This window comes from Strongylocentrotus purpuratus, unplaced genomic scaffold, assembly GCF_000002235.5.
Source record: "Strongylocentrotus purpuratus isolate Spur 01 unplaced genomic scaffold, Spur_5.0 spur5_contig_866, whole genome shotgun sequence".
Classification (NCBI taxonomy): domain Eukaryota; kingdom Metazoa; phylum Echinodermata; class Echinoidea; order Camarodonta; family Strongylocentrotidae; genus Strongylocentrotus; species Strongylocentrotus purpuratus.
The window spans coordinates 830367-856559 of NW_022145575.1; the positions used below are offsets into that span (position 1 = coordinate 830367).

Sequence of the window (26193 nt, forward strand, 5' to 3'; positions counted from 1 at the left end):
AAAATGTATAACGCTCCTTCAAAAGGAATGCTGTTAAAATCTTCTCCCAGATTTGAATTACTAGTATGATGAGAATAGCAGAAGAGTTTGGATTAAACTTCATGACACATTTTATGCGATGAACATCTCATACTAAAAATGTACTAAATATGCAAATTCGAAATTCCCACGAAATATAGAGATTTACAACATTCACAAATTCAGTGTTTTCCTATTGTTTGTGCAATTTAGTTCAAACTTCCGTTGACCTGCTTCAGTCTCTGAATTAATGCTTTATAGAATAATTGCACCCACCCTTTTATAATTATAAGTAATTACATTGTATTCATCAGTATGTGTTAGTATGGGTGCGTATGTGTGTATGTGCGTTGTGTGTGTGTGTGTGTGTGTGTGTGTGTAAAGATTTATATTCATTAAGGGCTGATATAAATCAAAGCGACCCTTTCTTTTTTAATGATATTTCAAAGTTAAATGAAGACAATAGGGAAATCTGTGAAGGTAAATTAACTAAAGATGAATGTTTGAAAGTCTTAAAAAAATGAAATTGAATAAAACCCCGGGAAATGATGGGTTAACAGTTGCATTTTATTATACTTTTTGGCCAGCTTTGGGTGATTTGTTAGTAGAAGTATTGAATGAAACATATGAAAGGGGGGAATTAACGGAATCTCAAAAACAAGGGGTTATTACCTTAATTGAGAAAGAAGCGAAAGATACTCTCCATATAAAAAATTATCGACCCATCACGCTTTTGAATGTAGATTATAACATTGTATCTAAAGTTCTAGCAAAAAGAATGAAAGAGGTTTTAAATGAAATAATTCATCATGATCAAGTTGGATGTATAAAAGATAGAAATATTGGGGAAGCGATTGATAGATGATATGTTATTTTATTCTATGCATTATGGGGAACAAGGGAAGGGTTTTTGTGTGCAGTGGATCTTGAGAAAACTTTCGACTCTGTATCTCATAGATATTTATTTCAAAAATTGAAATTGTTCGGTTTTGGAGATTCATTTTGCTCTTGGGTAAAATTATTGTATAAAGGGATAAGTAGTTGTGTTATGAACGATGGTCACTCAACGGGGTATTTTGAAAAGAAAAGGGGGAGTAAGGCAAGGGGATCCATTATCGCCATATTTATGTTTGGTTGCCATCGAAGTTTTGGCGCATGCAGTAAGGAGGGATAACGGTATTAAAGGGATTACATTTGGAAAATCTGAAATTAGGCAGGTGTTATATGCAGATGGTATGACAATATTTTTGAAGGATATTGATTCGGTTAGAAGGTTGCAATATGTTTTTGAATCATTTGAACAAATTAGTGGTCTTAAAGTGAATAAAACAAAGACACATTTTATGTGGATGGGTGAGGATAAGAACAAACCTGATGGGCCTTTATTTGGAAATTTGGTTAAGGAAATACACATTTTAGGGGATAGTTTTTCATTAGATCGAAGATTAAAAGATGATTTTAATTATAAAGAAATTCTAAGTAACATAAAAAAATTGCTTGTGTGGTGGAAACAAAGAGATTTAACTATTATGGGTAAAATACATTTGTTAAAAACTTATGCGCTTTCAAAATTAAATTATATTTAATCTCTCGTTATTGTCCCTCATTGGGTATACAAAGAAGTTGCACAAATTTCATTTGAATTTATATGGAGGGGAAAGATAGAATTAAACGGGCAATAATGTATCAGGATTATGACTTTGGAGAATTAAGAATGATTAATTTTGAAATGTCCGTTAAAATACAGTGCATAATGTGGATAAAACGTCTTTTATATGGAGAGACAAATTTGGGATGGAAATTGTTTTTGATCATTGCTTACAGTTTGTGGGTGGTAGATTTATTTTGTTATGTGATTATGATTTTAAAAAGATTAAATTCGTTTTTAGATATTCGACCATACTATATGGAAATGTTGCAAGCATGGCAAGAGACAAGTAATTTAAGATATTTGGAGGGTTATATTAATCCAATTATTTTTAATAATCGGAATATATGTATAAATGGAAAAAGTATATTTGATAGATACTTGTTTGAAAGAGGGATTGTTTAACTGAATCAATCGGTTGAGAAAGGCCATGTTAAGTCTGTTAAATATTTTATGAACCTCGGTATGAAAGGTAATAATTTGCTTATGATCATTGATATTTATGATGCGATACCCAGGTTATGGAAGGATGATTCAGGGTTAATACAATTCCTCGAGGTTGATTTTATTAGCTTTAAAGCTTATCTGCCGTAGTGTACAGGAGGGATTAGACCGCTCTGCAAGGTCACTGGACAGGTGGTTATCTCATCAACTCACCTCTCAGTTAACATAAGAAAAAGAGGATCATGGGGGACCAATGGTCACCGATTAGGCATTGTTTGTTATATAGAGGGCGCAAGTAGCTACAAGTAGTGCAGTGGGCCTTTAATACTTATTTCCATAATTCAGGTTAAAAAATACAGTTTTTGGATGTGGGTTCAAGAACAATTTATGATTATTTTTTTCAAAGCACTGCAGCAAACATATGATTTGCAGGTAAGGGATGGGCAAAATGATTATGATTTCATAGATAAAGAATTAAAAGAAATATTTGTTAGACCAAGAATTACTATACCCATTAGAAAACAATGAGAATTTCAATTTAAATTATTGCATGGAGCCATATATACTAATGGGCATCTTCATAGATTTGGTTTTGTTGGTGATAATTTATGTACGTTTTGTAAGCAGGAAAGAGAAACATACAAACATTTATTTTTATCTTGCGGGAGCGTTCAAAGGATATGGCAGGCTTTAATACAACTTTTTGAGTTATATGAAATTAAAGATTTAGAATGGCGAGATATATTTGTTGGGTTGGCAGGTAGTTCATATAGAATAAAAATGTGTAATACTATCATGTTCATGGTGAAGTTCTTGAAAAGATGAAAAAAGCATTTTTAAGTATAGGGATGAGGAAAAGAAAATAGCAATTAGAATGGGAAAGCTGGGATCAAATTTCTTAAAGTGGGAGCAGGTTAAGATTAACTAGACTTTAATTCGTCACTTAGACGAATTAGGTGATACGTATGATAATGGTCTACATAACGAATAATGCATTAGACGATATATTATTTTGTAAAATGCTTCTCCCATTCATATGCTTCTCCCATTATGATCTTTTCATATGTCAAGATTAAATTGTGTCTCCTTGATCATCATGGATCTAGGGAAGATAGATTGAAACAATATATGACCTTTGACCCTTTGCAGTAACCAGTTACACATTTGACTCTAATTTACATCATGAAGAACACCTTTTGACGATTTTATCTTATTCAAAGAAATGAAAATGTAATTGATAAATGATTATCATCATTATGATAATGATGATCATGATGATCATGATCATGATCATGAGCGCGATCATGACATCTTATTGAAAAAATGAGGGTTGATTTAGATAGCATATAGTCTCAGCTACAACATACTCAAAAATCAACAAAATCCAAGCCGAAATAACGGCGATATTGCTCGCAAAAGACAGGAATGTAGACTCCAGATTTTTAGAAAAAGTCATCTCCCATAGGGATTACACGCAAAAAGTAATGGATTAAGTGAAAATAGGGTAATAATAAAGTAAAAAGGGTTATTTATGACATTATTTGCGAATCTACGTGTTTAAAAAATCAAAAACGATGGTACAGTGAAGGTCAAAAGGAAAAAAAAGTGAAAAAAAAAAGTGTTGGAGACACCCGGACTCGAACCAGGGATCTCGAGGTTGGAAGTCAAGTGCGTTACCGATATACCAAAACATCTCCCATAGCGATTACACGTAAACGGGAAATGGAATTCAGAAATCCTACTTTGCAAGTGAAATATGAGCATGATCCCGGCATCTAATCGAAAAATAATAAACACACTTTTGATAGCTCATTGTCTCAGCTACAACATATTCAAAGCTCAGCGAAAACAAAGCTAAAACAACGGAGATTTTGCTCGCGAAAGACAGGAGTGTAGAATCCAGTTTTGAGAAAAAGTCATGTCCCATAGAGAATACACGCAAAATGCGAAAAATTGACATGCCTCCTTTAATCGCAGAAATATGCCATGATACCTTTGTCAAACTGGAAAATTGTGGATACTGCATTTGTAGAAAATTGTCTCAGCTAGAACATATCAAAATTTGAAAGAAAATTGATCCATATTTACAGAGATACAATCAATTTTCCAAAAATATGCTGACGTCATAATATGCAAATTACAATTTTGAGTTTGGAGGCCATTATGATGACGTCAAGAGTTAATTGAGGATAAAATGAGACATGAAATTTTATCTCCGACTCATAATCTATCCAAATATGGAAAAATATTAGGAGTTTCTATCTATTCTAAAGAGTTACAATGAATTTTATATAAGCATGTTTTTGCCCATGTATTGTGGATAAAGATAACGCAAATCCGCGCGTGCTGTCAACTTTGACGGACGCTCATTGCGTTAATAAAGGTGAACAAGTTATCAAAATGCTTGGAAAAATGTACCAAATATGATGACAGAAAAAAAATCGGCGATTCTATGTTGCAAAATGCCAGTACGCGCGAAAACGCGCGCGCATGCGCGTCCGCGTAATTTTTTTATCAAATGCTCCATATGGCCTGAAACGGATGTAAAAAAAAATTGGGATGATTTGGAGCATTTTAATTTTTTTCGCGCGCGTAAACGCGCGGACATAAGCGTACGCGCATTTTTGCGCGCATTTATTGACTTGAAATTGACCGGACGGATATTGAGTTTAATCATGATAAATATGAATGAAAAATGGCTTTCCTTTATGAAGATATGATCATAAGTTGATTTTCACAAAATGGCGCCTGGATGACGTCACGATGACCTTGACTGTCTGAAAAGTCACACAGTTCTAAGTTAGACTAAGATCTATCATCATTGAAAGTTTCATGATAATGGCTTTATTCAGTCTTGAGATATCCTGCGAACAAATTCGAGGAAGAATAATAAAAATAAATAATAATAATAAAGAAAAATCTTGACGAAATCAAAAGGTGATACGTTGACTTCGTTACGTATCACCTAATTAAGATTTGTTTTCTTCTCCACCGTGAGCCTGTTAAAAGTGTAACTCTATTTTGCGGCCTGGATAACTTACTTATTTAGTATATTTTTCTTGAGTTGAGAATGTTAGCAGACATCCACGGAGTGAGTAGTGTGTGTGTGTAGGGGGTGGTGGGGGTGAGTATGTGTGTGTGGGGGTGGGTGGGTGAGTGAGTATGTGTGTGGGTAGGTGGGTGGGGTGTTTGTGTGAGGGAGGGGGCAGGGAGGAGCAGGCATTGATCATTTTATTTAATGTATATATATATATATTTTGTTTATGCTGAGGAAAGCACAGAACTCTTCCTTTTTTCAATTGTTTACGGTATGTTCAGTAAAATGTTCACTTAAAGATAACCTTCGTGTAATGCTTTTGTAAATATGTTAATTCAAATACCCTTATTTATACACAAACCCATGAACCGGGACCTATATAATACAAGCTTTGCTTTTTAGTAGATCACCCACTGTATTGATTAATTTATATGATTGTATCTTTGTTATAACTATTATCATGTACATTATGTGTTCTATATTGTATGTTTAGTTATAATAATTATCATTGTTCATTATGTTCAATTATGTTATTTTTGATAAAGTGAAATAAAATAAACTTGAACTTGAATTACCTCCAGATTTGTTTATTTTTTTAATTTTTTTTATAGGTGAATAACATTTACAATTGACATATATATTATATACGTTTACTTTGTTGCTGAGTTATATACTGCAAATAAGTTTTTGTTTAATTATGTTTATTTAAAAGCAATCAATATTGAACACGTTTATTTTATTCAATTGTATGTTATGGTTTGTATTACACATTTGGAGAAATAAAACAAAATTGCTTTTAAAAAGAATTTAAAAAAGTGTGTTCGTGTGCGTTGTGGTGCGTGTGTGCATGTGCGCGCGCGCGCGCGTGTGTGTCTGTATATATATATATATATATATATATATATAAATATATATTTATATATATATATATGTGTGTGTGTGTGTGTGGGTGTGTGCGTGCGTATTTTGGACAAAGGTATGAATTCATATTTGATTTCTCTATAGTTTACATTTTGAGCTTTTCATTTTCTTGATGAAAGATAAAGATCAAATGTACCATGCACTTTCTTCGAGACACATGTACATTAATGGATCTTTGATGATTGGTCCCTCAGAAACTAGTGCTAAGCCAGTCACATATAATTTATTATTTCTAACGAAGCCCCTTAGTGCATGGTATATATTTTTTGTATAAATTCAAATTTATTTGGAAACTTGCCATATTTGATCAATATGGTGAATGGGCATATGGTCTATGGTTGGAATGATGGATGAGGTTAGCAGCGTTGATGTATTAAGTGAATTTACAATATTCAGAATCTGAAGAAAATACACAGACAAGAAAGTAAAAGAAGGGAGATGCCAGAATGATGACATGGACGATGTTTCAAAGTTTGGATTAAAAAATAATCAAAAAATACGTTCTGAGGTCATATTTATCACAGTTTTAAACAGTTTTATCCACCAGCATGTTGTAAACACTTTAAACGTAAATACAACAAACTTTTGATGGACCTATATTGATGCTAGCTAACAAAAAATAATATGGTTGTTATATTATGATATTTTACATGTAATTGTTATTTGTTTTACTTTTTATTATAGCTTAAATTAAATCATGAGACTTTTTAATTAATTGATTGTTTGGATAGTCCCATATAAGGACCACCTCCCTTTCTCACTGCTACCAGGCTAAGCAATTTTCCTTGTGTTTTTAACGATATTTATTCATGTTTGTAAATTGATTTTTTTTTTTCCTTCTTTCTGTGTTCAACTGTGTTAGTAATTGTAATTGTGAGCTACTTGGTATAATGTTTTATTTCACCCTGTATGTCTGGTAAAATGAATTGAATTGAATTGAATTGAACACTCTATTTAATTGCGGTGACTCGTCGGTTATGAGCAGATGGTCATGGCAGGCTTCGATATTATATAATACTAGAAGCTTTCTAGACAATACTTCAACAGAAAGCTGGATAGAGACACTTCGTCACATCAAGCTACGAGACAGCATATTATCATCTCACCGAATTCTACTCGAACACCGCATCGAAATCAGGTAGGCCCAACATCTCTTACATTATGTCTGTTGCACATGACACGTCTTTCTGACTGCGTCAGTTTGTAATTGTGTTGATAATGATTTCAATTATTTAGTAGCGCTAATTTAAAGCAAAATTACCTTCGATGCTACTTCTAAGTATCGGCTTGATTGGTGATGTAGATCTAATAGTAGGCTTACACACACTCAAGAAAGAATGAGTATCGACAATCCTTTCAGGACTCTCCAGTCCTCCCCCTCTCACACGGTGCAACCGTAAGCCTACTGTATACAAATTAACTTAATGTGATGAGAAACAAAAAACTCAAAAAAGGTAAATCAAACTTTATTACTGAGGGTAGAAGTATGTTTAATGAATATTTTGAAAGTGGCAAGACAGTTTAATTCTCTGATGGAAAGGGGAATATTGTTCTATGTTTTAGAAGCAGCAATTGTATAACGTTTTTCGGTGGTTGACTAGTCTAATTAATGTTTATTCAGTTGTTGAGCGTAGGCCTGAATTTCTTCAGACATTTCTTCGCCTCTTGTGCAGTGGGCTTTTAGTGCACATTAATCAGGAGCTATGCTTTGGCAACTCTGAGGGGTGCGATGGCCCAGTGATCTAATAATCGGGAGGTTCCGGGTCCATAACACTAAAGGGCGCTAGGCAGGCGCGGATCCAGGATTTCTTAGGGGGGGGGGGCCCAAATTTGAAATTATGCGAGCCAAATATTGGTACGTTATGGTGACCAACAGTGACGTAATGTGGGGGGGGGGGCGAGTTTCCCCCTCCCAGGCTTTGACGTTTCATTATATTATTAGAGAAAGAAGACGATTCGTTGTACCGTTCTCGAAAATAATTCTCGTCTTAATTTAGTTTTTCTCCTCCCGCGCGAAGCGCGGAAAATTTTACGATTTATTAAATTATTAGAGAAAGAAGACGATTCGTTGTACAGTTCTCGACTCTTAATCCTTGTCTAAATTCAGCCCCCCTCCCCCTCCTACGCGAAGCGCGGAAGCTTTGACGTTTTAATAAACTATTAAAGAAAGAAGACGATTCGTTGTACCGTTCTCGAAAATAATTCTTGTCTGAATTTAGTTTTTCCCCTCCCGCGCGAAGCACGGAAAATTTTACGATTTATTAAATTATTAGAGAAAGAAGACGATTCGTTGTACAGTTCTCGACTCTTAATCCTTGTCTAAATTCAGTTCCTCCCCCTCCCCCTCCTGCGCGAAGCGCGGAAGCTTTGACGTTTTATTAAACTATTAAAGAAAGAAGACGATTCGTTGTACCGTTCTCGACTCTTAATCCTCGTCTGAATTTCCCCCCCCCCCCTCCCGCGCGAAGCGCGGAAGCTTTTACATTTCATTAAATTATTAGAGGAAGAAAACGATTCGTTGTACAGTTCTCGACTCTTAATCCTTGTCTAAAATCAGTCCCCCCCCTCCCCTCCTGCGCAAAGCGCGGAAGCTTTGACGTTTTAATAAACTATTAAAGAAAGAAGACGATTCGTTGTACCGTTCTCGAAAATAATTCTTGTCTGAATTTAGTTTTTCCCCTCCCGCGGGAAGCGCGGAAAATTTTACGATTTATTAAATTATTAGAGAAAGAAGACGATTCGTTGTACAGTTCTCGACTCTTAATCCTTGTCTAAATTCAGTTCCTTCCCCTCCCCCTCCTGCGCGAAGCGCGGAAGCTTTGACGTTTTATTAAACTATTAAAGAAAGAAGACGATTCGTTGTACCGTTCTCGACTCTTAATCCTCGTCTGAATTATGCCCCCCCCCCTCCCGCGCGAAGCGCGGAAGCTTTTACATTTCATTAAATTATTAGAGGAAGAAAACGATTCGTTGTACAGTTCTCGACTCTTAATCCTTGTCTAAAATCAGTCCCCCCCCTCCCCCTCCTGCGCGAAACGCGGAAGCTTCTACGTTTCATTAAATCATTAGAGAAAGAAGACGATTCGTTTTATAGTTCTCGACTCTTAATCCTCGTCTGAATTCAGGTTCCCCCCTCCCGCGCGAGGCGCGGAAGCTTTTAATCTTCATTTAATCATTAGAGAAGAAGACGATTCATTGTACCGTTCTCGAAAATAATCCTTATCGGAATTTAGTTCCCCCTCCATCCCGCGCGAAGCGCATAAGCTTTTACGTTTCATTAAATAATTAAAGATTCGTATTACCGTTCTCGCCTCTGAATTCTCGTCTCAATTCAGTCCCCCCCCCCCCCCTCCTCCCCTCCTGCGCGAGGCTTTGACGTTTTATTATTAGAGAAAGAAAACGATGCGTTGTACCGTTCTCTATACTCTTAATCCTTGTCTGAATTTCAAAGAGGTGGGGTCGAGGCGGCGGAGCCGGCCCCGGAAGCTCAGGGGTTTTAGGCGTTTAATTAAGGTCAGATGAGCATATTTTTGTGTATACCTTATTATTTTGTGACACTGGCAAGTCACTATTTGGCGTGGGGTCCAGGGGGCGGAGCCCCAAAAAATCAGGGGTTTTAGGCATTAAATTACCGTCAGATGATCATCAAGGGCCCGCCGTAGGGCCCTAGATGGAATCCAGGGGGCAAAGCCCCCGGAAGCTTAGGGGTTTTAGGCATTTAATCACGGTCAGATGAGCATATTTTGATGCCTCGAGGCTCTCGATCCCCGCCGTTCCTCGGGCCCTGACATGTAGGTATCTCAAGAATCATATGTTTTGCCTGGTTGTAAATTTAGGAATTTTTTTATTTTCCAACAAACACATACAAACGTATAATTTACTAAAAAGTGAGGAAAAATTTCGGAAATTATGTCATTTCAGCATTATTTGTAATACACCGTTGTGGAATCAGAAATAAACCACGTTTGAATTTTATTTCCCCCAAGCCCCCCCCCCCCTCTATCAGTACGCCAGTATCTCCTGTTTTCCTTTTTTTTCTTTCCCTTTCCTTCCTTCTCTCTTATTTTTTTTTGATTGGGGGGGGGGGGGGGGGTAACAGCCTGGGAGGCAAGGCCCTTTCGGCCCCCCCGATCTCCTTCTTCCCCCTTTACTTTTCTTCTTCCTCTTCTTTCTTTCCCTTTTTCTCCTTTTTCCCTTTCTCCCTTCTTTTCCTTCTTCTCTCTTTTTTTTTTTTTTTTTTTTTGCGGGGGGGGGGGGGCCAAGGCCCGCTCGGCCCCCCCCCCCTGGATCCGCGCCTGGCGCTAGGTGTCCTTTGGTAAGGCATTAATCCCCATCACTCACACTGACTTATTACACTGACTTATTACTTACACAGACTTACATCTACCTTCCTAAAGTTGTCATCACTGAAACACAAATTGGCAACACTGTAACGTAAATTGCGACCCCCTCTTCAATTTGGTCTGTATCGATAATTTTCATAAAATTTCATTTTCTCAGTTATTGATGACAGAATAGATCGGTTTCATAAATTTCTGGATTTATAACACTTATTTGCAATAATTATATTGAGGGTGAATGTATGATTGTTAAGGTCTTTTAGAACGGGGTAAATGGGAAATGACCTCACAACAGAGTTGCCAACTTGTGTTTGATTGTTTGCATCTTCAAAATTTATAACTTTCTTATTTTTAATTGTTTTTTGATCAAACGTGCACTGACCCGTTCCTCTCATTTTCTGCTTTTATCAAAACCAACTTTATATCAGGGTGGACTACCCCTTTCAATGAGTTGGGTAAAATGTTACAGAAAGGAGGTAAACAAAAAACATACACGTTTGTCGGGGAAGACTTTATACCAACACTAGGTAATGTTTAGCCAATTACGGGTACATTTCACCCAGTAAACATGCTCAAATTATAATGGCTCATACCCAAGCCTGATTTTGAAGAAAAAAATATTTTGAAGGCAATTAACAATTTGGGAAGGTAGGTTTAAAGATAATTCTGAGTTCTGTATGGTAAATATAAAAAATAAATTCTCACAGAATCGAACGAAACTTACACTGAATGTTCAAGATTAGAAATTAATGACATGTGCAAAATAATATCGGTAGAACAAGTATTAGTGGCTGAGTAATGAGCATATGAAGATAAGGAAATCTACATATGGAAACATTTGCTTGGATTTGTCTCATAAAATAAATTGACCACAACACACAGCGTTGTGTGTCGGAGTCACGGGCATAGAACTGTAAAATACGTATGGTATACGTTTTTTTCCAACAAAAGTACAGAGAAAGTGCATATTATCTTTTTGTATTATACTTTTGAAAGATTACACAAGAAACACACTTTTTTTCAAACTTCACTTTTTCATGCAAAAATGCTTATTTGTTCTATGCACGCGAGTCAGATTGAGCGGATAATACAACGTTTCCATATGTGCAGGATAAACAATCCAGAATAAATCATAGCGATTTTCTCTCAAAAAACGATTCCAATAGTACCTGAGCTCACTGATATTATCTTTAATTAAGTGTGAGTAATATAACAAGGTAGTGTGTCAAGTATACAATTGTCAGATCATTCATTAAATTCAATTTATTGCTATTTTCATGAATTTGGAGTGGACTTTAAAAGATTATTGTTATTATTATTATTTTTATTATGATAGCAATTTAAAGACATTACATTCTCCTGCTTCTATTCTTTGAAAATGAAACTTCGAGTTGAATATTAATCATCGTATTCTCAGGGAGGGTGGGGGTAAAGCCGTGAAGTACATGCACTGACAGCAGAGCAGAAATGGGCCGGGAACATCCTCTTTCGATGGGCATTTAAAACATTCTCAGTTCTTTAATAGTAGGTCCATGATTTCAGAAAGCAGAGAATATGATTGAATGTAGACATTCTGAAGCCTTCCTTAAACCGCAATTTCCGTATTTTCTGGCAGCCTGTCGTCTCGAAGCCCGTTATGTAGTTGGGCGCAATTTGTTCCTTCAGTTTCCGTTATAACTTCATAATGTTCGATTTCGGCTTTGTGCTTATTCTTGATGAGTGGTAAAAGGAAAGTTTCAGTACGTCGCTAATCTATGCTGATATTCTTAATCGTGTTGCAATTTCACCGTAGCTTTGTACCTAATCAAAATGTATTTCATGTTTGTTTTATTTTCCTTAGACTTTGAAAATGGCGTCCAAAACCATGATTGCTCTCTACTTTCTGATTGCCTTGGCCGTGGCAGCAATTGTTTTAGTCGAGGAAGATGAGATCGACAATTCTAATGCGTTGAATGTCGAGGAAAATTACGAGAAAGGCTGTAAGCAATTCATTTCCAATGTTGTCAACCAACTAAACAAATACCATTACAAAGCAACCGACCAAGTAATTTCAAGAGTCGAATATAAATGCTTGTGCGGTTACCTATTGAAATGTGCCAACATGGCAATGATGTTTCGACATAATCCGACCAGATTTAAAGAAAGTTTGCACTTTTAGAAAGATACTTTCTAGTAATTATTATCCTTGCCGATGATATTTTGTGATAACTTTAGTTACCAACCAAGTTTTTGTTTGATTCGATTTGATTTATTAATTTATTATTGTTTTGATAACTTGTTGTATTTTATTTTTGTATTGCAGTTTGTAGGGACTTGTGGAAAGCGACAAGACGAGCTTGTGTTGCTGGTAAGTCGAGCATGAACAATATTTCCCCCAAAAAAAATCATAAGAAATAGAATGCTCCTTCTTTGATATACAAATAATGAATGCTTATGATTCGTTGAAAAATTAACGTTAATTCTATTCAACTCATTAAAAATTTGGCACTTTTGAAAGATTGAAAAAAAAAAAAGATTATTTGTTTTATACAAAATCGAAAAAAAATCTAATAGAACGTTAATCTTTCAACAAATTATGCTTTGCTCCTTATATTGAAGAAAAATTTTTGTCTTTTATTTTTGTATTGCAGCTTGTGCACGGATGCCGACGAAAGTTTGTGCTGGTAAGTCAAGCATGAACAATATTTCAAAATCTAAAGAAAAATGCATAAGAAATATAATGCACCTTCTATGATATACAAATAATAAATGCTTATGATTCGTTGAAAAATTAACGTTAATTCTATTCATCTCATTAAAATTTTTGGCACTATTGAACGATTAAAAAACATTCATTATTTATTTTATATAGATCGAAAACGATGTAATAAAACGTTAATATTTCAACAAATTATGCTTTACTTCTTATATTGAAGATAAATTTTTGTCTTTCATTTTTGTATTGCAGGTTGTGAAGAGGTCGATGGACACTGGATACCGAAAGGACTAGTTTGTGCTAGTAAGTCAAGCACGAACAATATTTCCAAATCTAAAGAAAAATGCATAAGAAATAGAATGCAACCTGCTATGATATACAAATAATGAATGCTTATGATTCGTTGAAAAATTAACGTCAATCTTTTAACTCATGAAAATATTCGCACTATTGAACGATTGAAAAACATTCATTATTTGTTTTATACAACATCGAAAAAGATCTAATCAACAAATTATGCTATGCTCCTTAAATTGATGAAGTTGGAGTCAGGCCTTCTCCATTGCCTTCGCGTCAGATGCGCACAGCTAATATAACAATGGGATACGCGCAGGGAAGAGAGGTACGCAGTCTGCATATAACCAAAAATGCACGCTCGTTGAATAGTACTACGGCGAATAGTACCAAAAATACACGCCTGTGCAATAGTATGTCTATTGAATATTATGTGGCCAACAATCCTGTATAATGTACAAGAAAGAGATATCGACTGCTTTGAGAGCCAGACCTCGAATATTAAAGCAGTCGATAGGCGGTGTCACACAGAGGCCAAAAATTCGAATTTTAGTTATCCGTTTTTTTAATTATCCTCTTTTTGGCTTTCTGACATCAATTATCCCTTCAAAAAACCCTTCAAAAATCCCTTCAAAAAGCCTCATATGAAGCAAGATAATTCTCTCTTGAAAGGATTTTTCAAGCGTTTTTTGAAGGGATTTTTCTGTCTGACACCAATGTTGAAATAATCCCTTTTAATAAGCATTGTGACATCACACGTTTAAATGCGCGCAGTTAAACGTGTGATGTCACAATGCTTATCTACTTTAACGGCGCATATACTTTCGATTGAACGTGTGGTGTCACAATGCTTATCTACCTTAACGGCGCATATACTTTCGATTGAACGTGTGATGTCACAATAGACCGGGAGCCAGGGGGGTCAACCTAGCTGGGAAGGAAACCAATTTTCATGTGCACAGATGTGAAGATCACATAGCTCCACATAACAAATTGACCGTCTGGCATGTTCTAAGTGGTGGGTGTGGCCAGGGGGACGCCCCCCACCAAAAAAGTGGCCCTTTTGACGACAAAATAGTATTTTGTAAATAACATTTTAAGAAAACCTTGAACCACTATGGGTTTGGTGTCATTATGAAAGAGAGTTAAATTATCTACATTTTGATACCAATTTCAAAGAATTTGGGATTAATTAAAATCGCAAATTTAAGTAAAAAACATGATTTTTGTGATTTTTTTTCAAAAAATTGAATTTTATAAAAAAAACATTATTTTCCATAAATCGAAATGGGAAAATTGAATTTTTGAAAAACTTTTTAAATCTTGAGCCAAAAAGGTGCTTTATTGTAGATATTCCTCTGGTTTTGGCCAGTATATCTGTATATTAACTGGACAAGTGATTGGACATTTAGTAGTGCAGAAAGTTCAAAGGATTTAGAGCGCTGAGTGCAATAGATCAGTTCTTCTCCGTACTCTGGGATGTTTCAGGAAATGTGGACATTGGCAGTTCACCCCCCCCACCACCCCCACCCCGCCCCCCTCCAGCCCCCCTGACTTTAAAAAAAAAGTATGTTAAAGAGAAAAAGAAAGAAAGAGAGAAAGAAAGAATGAGTGACCTGCCGGTGTCACAAATGTGGTATCAAAATATGCTCTTCTGACCGTAATTATATACCTAAAACCCCTGAGCTTCCGGGGGCTCCACACCCTGGACCTCACCAAGGGCCCTAAGACGGGTCCCTGTCTGTTCATCTGACCATAATTAAGTGCCTTAAACGCTGAGCTTCATGGGACACAGCCCCCTGGACCCTACTTCAATTAGTGACCTGCCAGTTTCACAAATAAGGTATCTAAATATGCTTATCTGACCGTAATTTAATGCCTAAAACCCCTGCAGCTCTTGAGGGCTTTGCCCCTTGACCCCGCCGGGGCAAAGACACTGGACCCCACGCCAATTTACGCTGCACTCGCTCCGCTCTACCTGATCGTTAATACTCCACTTTGAAAAACGTTCCGCGGGGCCGGCATGTAACGTGTAAGAGTGAGGTTGGTGCAGATTTTTCTTCTGCTCCCCAAAAAGTTTTTGCTCATTACGCCACTGCCCCTGAAAGGTGCGCCCCTGGAATGTTTGCCCCCTCCCCCAATCCCAAACTGCTTCAGGTGCACCTGGGTGGGGTGTTTGTCAGACGGCCCTAAAATACCCTAACCTCAATATTGAGCTAAATCAGCTTGAAAGGAAACCCCAATGGAACCTATATGAAAATATTCGCCACAGGCCAGCGATACACAAATGGCCATTGCCACACGATTTAAATGGTGGGGAGTGACTGCGAGACACCCTTTGATGCTAGATATAGATTGTTGAGAGAAACCTCGCGGGACTAATGTGAAAGGCAAATTGTACTTAGGTTTAAATGTCCCTTTCCTGCACTCCTTCCTGATATGAATACGATAAAAATTAAGAGCTATATACCTTACGATTTAACTTAAGTCTTGTGCTACTGTAAAAGTCAATGACAATCTTTTTCGAACTCTACTTATCTTTACCTAGGCCTGTACAGTAATTATTGTTATTGGGTTATTAAAATTCGCAAAACAATGTCCAACCAAATGCTTTATGCAACGCCTTTAACCATTTTATTTCTAAAGGCAATATCACAACGCAACACATGTTTTCAACATCAAGGAAAAATCCATTTGAGATCAAATAAAGCAATATTAAATCATGTCCATATCTAACTCCAGGAACTCCTGGAGTTAGTCCATATCATGCATAATTTATGTCCATTTACGTACCAAATAATTTGCCCGAAATATTGTGCCTACTTGAGTTGGATCGTATATGGTACATACAGGCGCGGATCCAGGATTTCTTAGGGGTGGGGGCCCAAATTTGAAATTAATTTGAAATTTAGTGTGCTGAAATTTTAAAATCGTGCAGGCCAATATTACGCTCAGTGGGTGAGGGGGGGGCACTAAGAGAGCACTAATTTATTTTTTTTGGCCCTCGAAAATGTAAAAAAATCGCACCCCCCCCCCCTTGAGCGCCAGTGGGGAGGGCCTAACTCCTACAAAAAGTTAAAATTAACGTGTTTTTACAATTTTTTTCCCAGGGCAGAAAGGGAAAGAAAAAAGAGAAAGAGAAAAGGCAGAGCCCTCAGAGGCTCAGGGGTTTTATACATCAAATTATCGTCGGATGATGATAATTTTATACCTTATTTGTGACACTAGCCGGTCACGAATTGGCGTGGGGTCCAGGGGGCGGAACTCCCGGAAGGTCAGGGGTTTTGGGCAATAAATAACGGTCATATAAGCATTTTTTTATACCATATTTGTGACACTGGCAGGACACAAATTGGTGTTGGGTCCAAGGGGCGGAGCCCCCAGAAGCTCAGGGGTTTTACACATTCAATTATCGTCAGATGAGCATATTTTTTACCTTATTTGTGACCCTGGCAGGTCATAAATTGGCGTAAGGTCATGGGGGCAGAGCTCCCGGAAGCTCAGGGGTTTTGGGCAATAAATTACCGTCAGATAAGCCTAATTTATACCATATTTGTGACACTGGCAGGACACAAATTGGTGTTGGGTCCAAGGGGCGGAGCCCCCAGAAGCTCAGGGGTTTTGGGCAATAAATTACTGTCAGATCAGCATAATGTTATACCATATTTGTGACACTGGCAGGACACAAATTGGTGTTTGGTCCAAGGGGCGGAGCCCCCAGAAGCTCAGGGGTTTTACACATTCAATTATCGTCAGATGAGCATATTTTTACCTTATTTGTGACACTGGCAGGTCATAAATTGGCGTGGGGTCCAGGGGCAGAGCCCCCGGAAGCTCAGGGATTTAAGCATTAAATTACCGTCAGAATAGCATCCAGCCGTCCGCCTTAGGGTCCTAGACGGGGTCCAGGGGGCAGAGCCACCGGAAGTCAAGGGGTTTTAGGCATTTAATTACGGTCAGATGAGCATATTTTGATACCTTTGATATTTTCCCCTTTTATTTCCTCCTTTTATTTCAAATTGATCTCAATAGTAGTTGTGAAACTTTCTCTTTGAAACACACAAAGACAAAAACTGAGATTCAATCGAATCAAGTAGTTTCATAATGTTCCTTCAATGTTTGTACTGAATTACTTTATCACAATAGGGATTGTGCAGAGTATTGGGTGCTAACAAGCATACACGTGTTTGTAGTCAGGCAAAATAAGCCATTTAACCAAACATGGCGATATTATATTATATTATATTCATGTTGATCGATGCACTAACTTTTGGGCAAGATTATGACAAGCGACTGAAAGGGGGCGGGGTGGGGGTGGTGGGGGGGGGGGGGGGGAGAGGGAACTGCCAATGTCCACATTCCTGAAACATCCCAGAGTACAGGAGAAGAACTGATCAATTGCACTCAGCGCTCTAAATCATTTGAACTTTCTGCACTACTAAATGTCCAATCACTTGTCTAGTTAATATACCGATATACTGGCCAAAACCAGAGGAATATCTACAATAAAGCACCTTTTTGGCTCAAAATTTATATTTCAAACACTTTATCACTCATTAAAATTGTTATCAGAATGAAGTGTTTTAATTATCCATCTTTTGACACCAAATACATGGTGATTAGAGGTTTTAGTTCAAAGTTATCTTTAAAACTTGATGTAAACACACCAAACAGGTCCTTAATACACTAATGCACGTATATGCATACAGTTTATACACATGTGGGCAAAAATGTTGTTTTTGTGGAAATCAAATCCATAACTTTGGATTGGTATAACTTTTTATTGAAACAATATATAAACCTCTCCTTCGCATAGGTTATTGTCGTTGAACGTAAGCAAATTCCTGGAAAGTTTTTAAAAAAAAATCAATTTTCCGATTTTGATTTATGGAAAATAATGTTTTTTGATAAAATTCAATTTTTTGAAAAAAATCACAAAAATCATGTTTTTTACTTAAATTTGCGATTTTAATTAATCCCAAATTCTTTGAAATTGGTTTCAAAATGTAGATAATTTAACTCTCTTTCATATGACACCAAACCCATAGTGGTTCAAGGTTTCCTTAAAATGTTATTTACAAAATACTATTTTGTCGTCAAAAGGGCCACTTTTTTGGTGGGGGGCGTCCCCCTGGCCACACCCACCACTTAGAACATGCCAGACGGTCAATTTGTTATGTGGAGCTATGTGATCTTCACATCTGTGCACATGAAAATTGGTTTCCTTCCCAGCTAGGTTGACCCCCCCTGGCTCCTGTACTACAATGCTTATCTACCTAAACGGCGCATAATTTCGATTGAACGTATAATGTCACGATGCTTATTTACCTAAACGGCGCGTGCGCAATGGCCCATCGAAAATCCGGATTTTAGTTATCCGGATTATTCGTAGCCTGTCTGTCACCGACTCAAATGAAAAAACTAGATTTCTAAAATCTGGTTTATTCAAGATGGGTCGGGATTTTTAAAAAATTTTTTAGGCCCTAGTCAGAAAAATGAGAAGGGTCAAGGAAGACAAACTTGAAAAGTCGGCAAGATATATTTCTTTCGCTGTTATCTATACCACCTCTGTTACCAGCCTCAAAATGATCAGTGCGATCAGGTTAATAAAAGCAATACTTTTAACGCTGATATATGACTCGTGGACGTGCAGTACAGACATAAACAATTGTATTGGTAATATTTACGATGGTCATGATCACTGGTATTGTAATTTTAAATGAATTTGTTGTTTTAAAGATTACAAATTAAGGAGTACTCAACAATCATAACACAAGAAGGCTTTTAAGTGCGCATAATTTCGATCAAAAATACTTTGCATAACTTTTTTTTAAAATAACATTATAAAGGGCATGTTTATTTCCTATACAAGTCAGGCTCTATCCAATCCGTATTTTCCCATATGTATCTTCATAATTTTTAAAGGATTGGGTACAATTTTACACATAAGAGGGACAGAAAGGAGCCATGCAAGTTTATCGGGTAAGAGTTTGCCAACAATGGGTATTCAACCAAGGTTGGGTACATTTCATCAAACAAACATGCATATTCCCATTTTGACCTCTTATGTGCACAATTTTACCCAACTGGACACTGCTTTAAGAGTGCACATATACACCTCTTCATTATCCCGGTAGCAGAATCACACCATATCACATAACAATACTGTTTCTGAAATGCAATCGATGCATGCACATTGTCAGGATACAGCAACAAAATTCCTTAGAATTTGTTTTAATATTTTTTACGAAATCTTTATATTCTCTCTTTTCTTTAATTCAACAGTGGGAACATCAAACTAGCTGGATCTTTTTCATGTGGTCAGACGTCTGCTCTGTTTGTTGAGACTTTTGTCAAATTGATGCGAGATAAACAATCATCGGTGATCAGTCACCACTGATTTTAACCCTAACCCCAACGAAATCATAGCATTGCCTCTATAATATAAAAATTCAATAAATATATATAATACAATTTGAATCTCATTCCAAAAGTAAAGAATCAATATGCCTACATGTAGCCCAATATAGTTTGGTGTTGACAACAGGTTAGTCAATTCACTGGAAATTTGATTGTTTTGATATAATGCAAAGAAGAGTACAATCTTGTTCATGTGCTTCATATGTAGAGAAAAAAGTGGAAAGGAAACCATTGAGGTGTATACATTAAAGATAAACTCCAGTACTGGTAAACAAAAAAACAAATATTCTTACAGAATCAAACGAAACTTACACTGAATGTTCAAGATTCCAAATAAATGACATGTGCCAAACAATTTTGGAAGAACATGTATACTGGCTGAGTAATGAGCATAGAAAGACAAGAAAATCAAGGTAGTACTAGCCCCGACACCATGTGTGTTGTCCCATATATAGCTTTCTATGTGAGTGCTTGTTAATTTACCAAGACTCGGTCAAATTTATTATGATTTTGATGACTCCAGAACCTTGCAGTGCACACCAATACTTACATGCTACATGATCAACTGTTTCTGATCCTTTCCACACCTTTTCTTTCACAATGCAATCGCATAACCAGTACTAAAGTTTATCTTTAATAGCAATCAATGATCTAAACAATATATTCTGATTGTAAATTGTCAAATTTTTAATCAACTGCTTTATTCTCTGACACATTGTGCACAAAAGGGTCTCATTAAATGGAATGACGTAATTCTTCCTCCTCGGGTTATTTACTTTTATTCATGGCGTGAGAGGGGTAACTATGAAAAGTAGAAGGGAGAGAGAGAGAAAGATAGAGAGAGAGAGAAAGAGAGAGAGAGAACGAGAGAGATAGGGAAAGATGGACAGGGAGCAGGCATATCAGAGAGGTAGAGAGAGAGAGAGATTGTGGAAATCTTATATAGAAGAGGATATGAGAGAGAGAGAGAGGGGGAGAAAGAGAGAAAGAGGGGGAGAAAAGAATAGACATGGAGCAGGCATATAAATAGAGAGAGATAGAGATTGAAGAGGGGTAACTATGAAAATTAGGAGAGAGAGAGAGAGAGAGAGGAGTGGAGAGAGAGAGAGAGAGAGTGTGTGGTGGAGAGAGAGAGGGAGAGGGAAAGAAAGAGAGAGAACTACATCATAGGTGTACACGTCAAATGTTAGTTGCGTCTTGATGATGTTTATCACATCGATTAGAAAAGGAAATAGACCAGATGAATACATGTCTTTCTTTAAAGATTTTAAAGTTTTCGTTTGAGATGTTTCTTCTGAGAACCATTCAGCTTTTCTTTCACACAACATATAAAATATAGACAGTATATGAAATCGCTTCATTATTGATATAACCTTTGTTTTAAAGATAAACTTGAGTTCTGGTAAAAAAAGAAAATGAATTCTCACAGAATCTAACGAAACTTACACTGAATGTTCAAGATTACAAATAAATGTCATGTGCCAAACAATTTTGGAAGAAAATATATACTGGCTGAGTAATGAGCAAAGAAAAATAAGGAAATCAAGGTAGTACTAGCCCTGACACCATTTGTGTTGTCCCATATAGATCTTTCTGTGTACAGTGATTGTTACTTTACCAAGACTGGGCCAAATTTATGATGATTTTGATGACTCCAGAACCTTGCATTACACACCAATACTTACATGCTATATGATCAACTTTTCTGATCCATTGATAAGTAACATAAGTATATCATCTATAGATGCGTGCCAGCGTAGCGAGCGAGCTTTTCGAGAGATTGCTCTATAGCCGCTTGAAATTTGGGGCGCGTTTAATGATGAGAGGAAAAGGGGACACATATAAAAAAATAAAAGGAGCATGTGTCAAAGTACAAAGAGTATTTACTAGAGGTGAAAATGGGGCACTTCGTACTCCATCGAAAAAGAGGCAATCAACATGCAGGGATGGAAAAAGTCAGTCGTGAGAATAGGAAATGGGCAATTTTCGTCGGAAAGGGGCCCCATCAGATTTTGATAGAGACATTTATCGGAGGTGAAAAGGGGCATTTATGAAAAGGGGATAGGTCCCCTAATAGAAAGGAAAAGGGACATGTATTATTGCTAAAATGGAAAATATCGGAGGTGAAAAGAGGCACTTATCGCACCTGAAAAAGGTGCAATGACCAAATATGAAAAGGGGCACTTTATGTGAATGAAAAAAGGGGCACTTATAATAAAGGAAACTGTGCATTAGTCGAAAGAAAATGGGCACCGATCAGAATTTAAAGGGGCATTTATCGGAGGTTAAGGGGGCACTTATCTGAAGTGAAAAGGAGTAACTTCTCGTTCCTGAAAAGGGTCATTTACCAGAGAAGGGGCACTTATGAGAAGGGGCATATTGCTCCGATTGTCTCATTTTCGCTCGCTGGATCACTGCTGCACAAACATAGCTCGTTCGACGTCACTACCAAACTAGTCAATCAGCTGTCAATGACGTCATATTGAATGCGGCGGCAAATATATTTTGTGAAATTATCGAGAAATGGACTATTTCTAATTGCAAAATAGTTTTACTTTTGGATGGAAAGGCAGCCATTGTTATCTTGACATTCATTGAAGTCATCAGAATAGGGTAAGTTACTTCTCAGATGATTCAAGAGGTCCATTTTGTAGATAAATTTTCAATTTCTTAGAATGTTCCACTGTGTTACAGGGTACCGGGTGTATGCCATTGGGTGTGATGTGTTCGCGCGCTATAAGTACAGGTCATCGCGCCGTCGGATGTATTCTCGTACTGATGTAGGTGCAAAGCTAGAATGGCTACCACGCCCATTTCCCTCTCTTATTATGCCGTTCTGAACATTCCTTTCCTTCTCAATACAATAACTTTCACCTGCCTAAGTTATTCAAACCATACTGCCTCGCCACTTCCATTACGTAATCATTAAACGAGATCCGCATATACAACATTTTCCTGCTATACGTTGTACCGCAGGAAAATACAAATCTCCCTGGTATACCTTTCAGTCCAAACGATAAATATGTGCCTTAAACGAAGCAGGCGACAATCGGCGTAGCAGACGACACTTGATAGTAATTTTGTATGTTAGATTGCTTTGCTAAATATAAATTACTTTGTTAATAAATATCAACTAAAATTTCTTCTTATCTTTAAACCATCATTGATATTTAATAATTCATGAGTGAGTAAAAGAAACATACCAAACTATATAATGATGTGAAATACTTGGTGGCAATTAGGGGAGTTTGACGTGATGACCGATTGCACCCCTCTGTTAATAACCGAATAGTCCATGGTGTGTCATGAATATCCGTGTTTTTGCTTACCTCGGGAAAATGTTTGCTTTTACTAAATGGAAAAATAACGGTGGGGGGTTGGATGAAATGGACATAATGAACCAAGCAGAAGTGATCTATGATATTTCATGCTTCTTATCCTTCGTGTGCTTTGCCTATAATCTTACAATCGCTTGGCAGACTGAGTCCAAAGTTCGATTTGTTTCACATGTGTATATAAACAATGGCGAACTTGCAACCTATTTTGAAAATTTACGGTGGGTGAACTTTCAAAAGTCAATGAGACATGAGGGCTCCAATGAAAGAGCTAGTGATAACGTACGTCGGGGTGGATGTGCTTTTCGTTTAAACATAAAAAAAATGAATTTTTAACGATTTTTTTTTAAAACGTCCATAGGCTAACATGTTAGGCTGCTAACTCTGACGATAAGGGGGTGTTGTGAAATGAGAATAAACGGAGCCATATGAGTGGGCTCTTTTTTAATGGGACACTTATCATTAGGAAAAGGGGCACTTATTAGAAAGGAAAAGGGATACATGTGTGAAAAAATAAGGTGGGCTTATCCGAGTTAAAATGGGGTAGTTATTAAAATGGAAAGGGGCACTTATTACAAAGGAAAAGGGGCACTTGTCACAGTAAAAGAGGCACCTCTCGTACCTGAAAAGGGGCACTTACTAGAGATTAAAAAGGGCACTTATGAGAATGGAAAATGGACACTTATTGCAAAGGAAAAGGGGAACTTGTCGAAGGAAAAGGACATGTGTCCAAATAAAAGGGGCACTTATTAGAGTTGAAAACGGGAAGTGGCTCTTTTACAAATTAATAGGGGCACTTGTCAAAGTAAAAGGGGCACTATTCCTATGTAAAAAGGGGCACTTCTTACAAAGTCAAAGGGGCACTTTCGGGTGCTTGAAAAAGTGGGGGCACTGTGCCCCCTCCCCCGGGAGGACCGCCTCTGTCTATTTATCACTATAACACGTACCATCTTCCGTGTACAGTAACTGAAATTTAAAACCGATATCATCATATTTTGCATTGATTGGCAGATGTTGAAGTTAAAAAAAAAAAAAATCAATACAGAAAAAAAAAATAAGTTCATGGTCTAAAGCATATCTGGAAATGCATTGTACATTTGAAATCAATATGACTTTTGGTATGTGTGCGTGTTTGATTGTGTGTGTGTGCGTGTGTGGGTGTGTGCGTGCGTGTGTGTGTGTGTGTGAATGAGGTAGTGAGCCACAGGTACCTACCGGTGGCGCTGAAACTGAGCCGGAGAAGTATACACAGACAGCAGAGAAACATGGATGGGGAAGATACTACGACGTGCATTAATTAAAATTTCATCATACATTGGCCCACTTGAATATCACCTCCATCACGCCACCTCGCCGCTTTGTTTACGACCGACAGGACCCTCGCAAAACAGAGAGCACGTATACTTGTTGTAAATATCTCCCGCTCCTTCACATCTAGTGACCTTTTCGAGACGACAAGTGCATCAGGTCTCTCGAGCCTTGGCTGAAAGAAAGGAAGGGTACTCGCCCTCGGAAGGGTGGGAGGATGCTCGAAGTAGAACTCCTGTCAGGCATCAGAAGAAGAGGGATTGAAAACCAGAACATTACTGTCAAATAAAGGTTAGGTCCTTCTCAATACCCCCTGTTTCTATCATGCCTGTTATTGAAGTAGAAATTCCACGAAGAGAAATCAGTGAACGAATTCATTTCGCCTCATTTTTTAAAGGGACAAAAAAGCTTTTGATATCGTTTGTATCATTTTGTTCGAAAATATTTTGCACCTTGCATATTCTTATCATCAATAGCGTCAAAATTTGAGGTCTCCATCATCATCATCATCATCATCATCATTATCCTGGCTTTCGTTATCATCATCATGTGCATGATAATTATTTTCAGGGTTAAATGATGACCATGACTATTATCGCGTCTATAATCTTTTATCGTCAAATATTTGTGTCATCATCATTACCCTAACCACCATCCCTGACGCATCGGCATGATAATAATAGGCCTATAATTATGAGAAAAAACTAATTGCGGTGATTATCTGGTATCGAAATGAGGGCATAATAAACCATCTTCCAGAACAAAATAGCGACAAACCAATAATTAAAATTCATAGTCGATCACGATTGATGTTGTCTCCTGTGCATTTAGATGTAGATCATTTAATATATAAGTAGGGATAAGCCGTTAAGAAGCTTTCATGACACACGCGATGGCTACACTAACGCGATTCCTTAATTTATCCGTGCAGCCAACAACTCTTACCATAAAAGGGAACTGCAGCCCACCTGAAATACGATGAAATAAAGCCTGGAGAATGATAATAAAATAATATTGGGTGAACCTTTATTTAAAGCATCCCGCCAAATTGCATCGTTTGATATGTTTGGTTTGGAAGGGGATTAGAGGTCTGATTGCAAGTCTAGATAGGGCATAATCCATAGGCAAGAACTCTTACCCCCTCAATTTCTCTAGTCCTACTACTGTCATTTATTGCTGATTTACTCCCATCGATCATTCTAGTTTTCGATCTCGAACTTCATCTATCTCTTTCCCCTTCCTCTACTTCATCGTATTCAAACCTTAAGTGTGCGCTTCAACAATATTTTAGTTAATTTTATATAGCGCAGCTACAATATGCATATACTGTCGATTAAAGATCAAAATTCAAGATACTTTATTTAACCATAACAACACCGTTTAAGAGAGCCATACAAACAATAATACAAAATACAGTGTGGAATGTGGAAAAGACCAAGAGAAAAGCAAATGCTTGTGAGGAGCGGCCCTGAAAGAGAGGGTAAAAACCTTACAAAACATTATACTTACAAGCACTTACAAAGTCAAATTAATACAAAACAAAAATAATAAAATAACAAAGATAAACGCAAACACACAATATTTTGAAGGCGCGCACACACACAAACACACACACACATATATATATATATATATATATATATATATATATATTAAATCCGTCAGTGTGTAAAGGGCCAATGAAAATGATACAAATTAGAAATATCTGGGTTTTTTTTTATTTGACAGCATAG

The 26193-nt window shown here is 37.0% G+C and overlaps 1 long non-coding RNA gene across 1 annotated transcript; it reads left to right on the top strand.

Annotated features, from left to right (window-relative positions):
- The first annotated feature begins 12710 nt into the window (after positions 1 to 12710).
- LOC115919966 lies at positions 12711 to 13406 on the top strand. Its single transcript, XR_004062086.1, has 3 exons — positions 12711 to 12755; positions 13039 to 13071; positions 13356 to 13406. It is a non-coding gene; the product is annotated as an uncharacterized LOC115919966 (long non-coding RNA).
- Positions 13407 to 26193: the final 12787 nt, after the last annotated feature.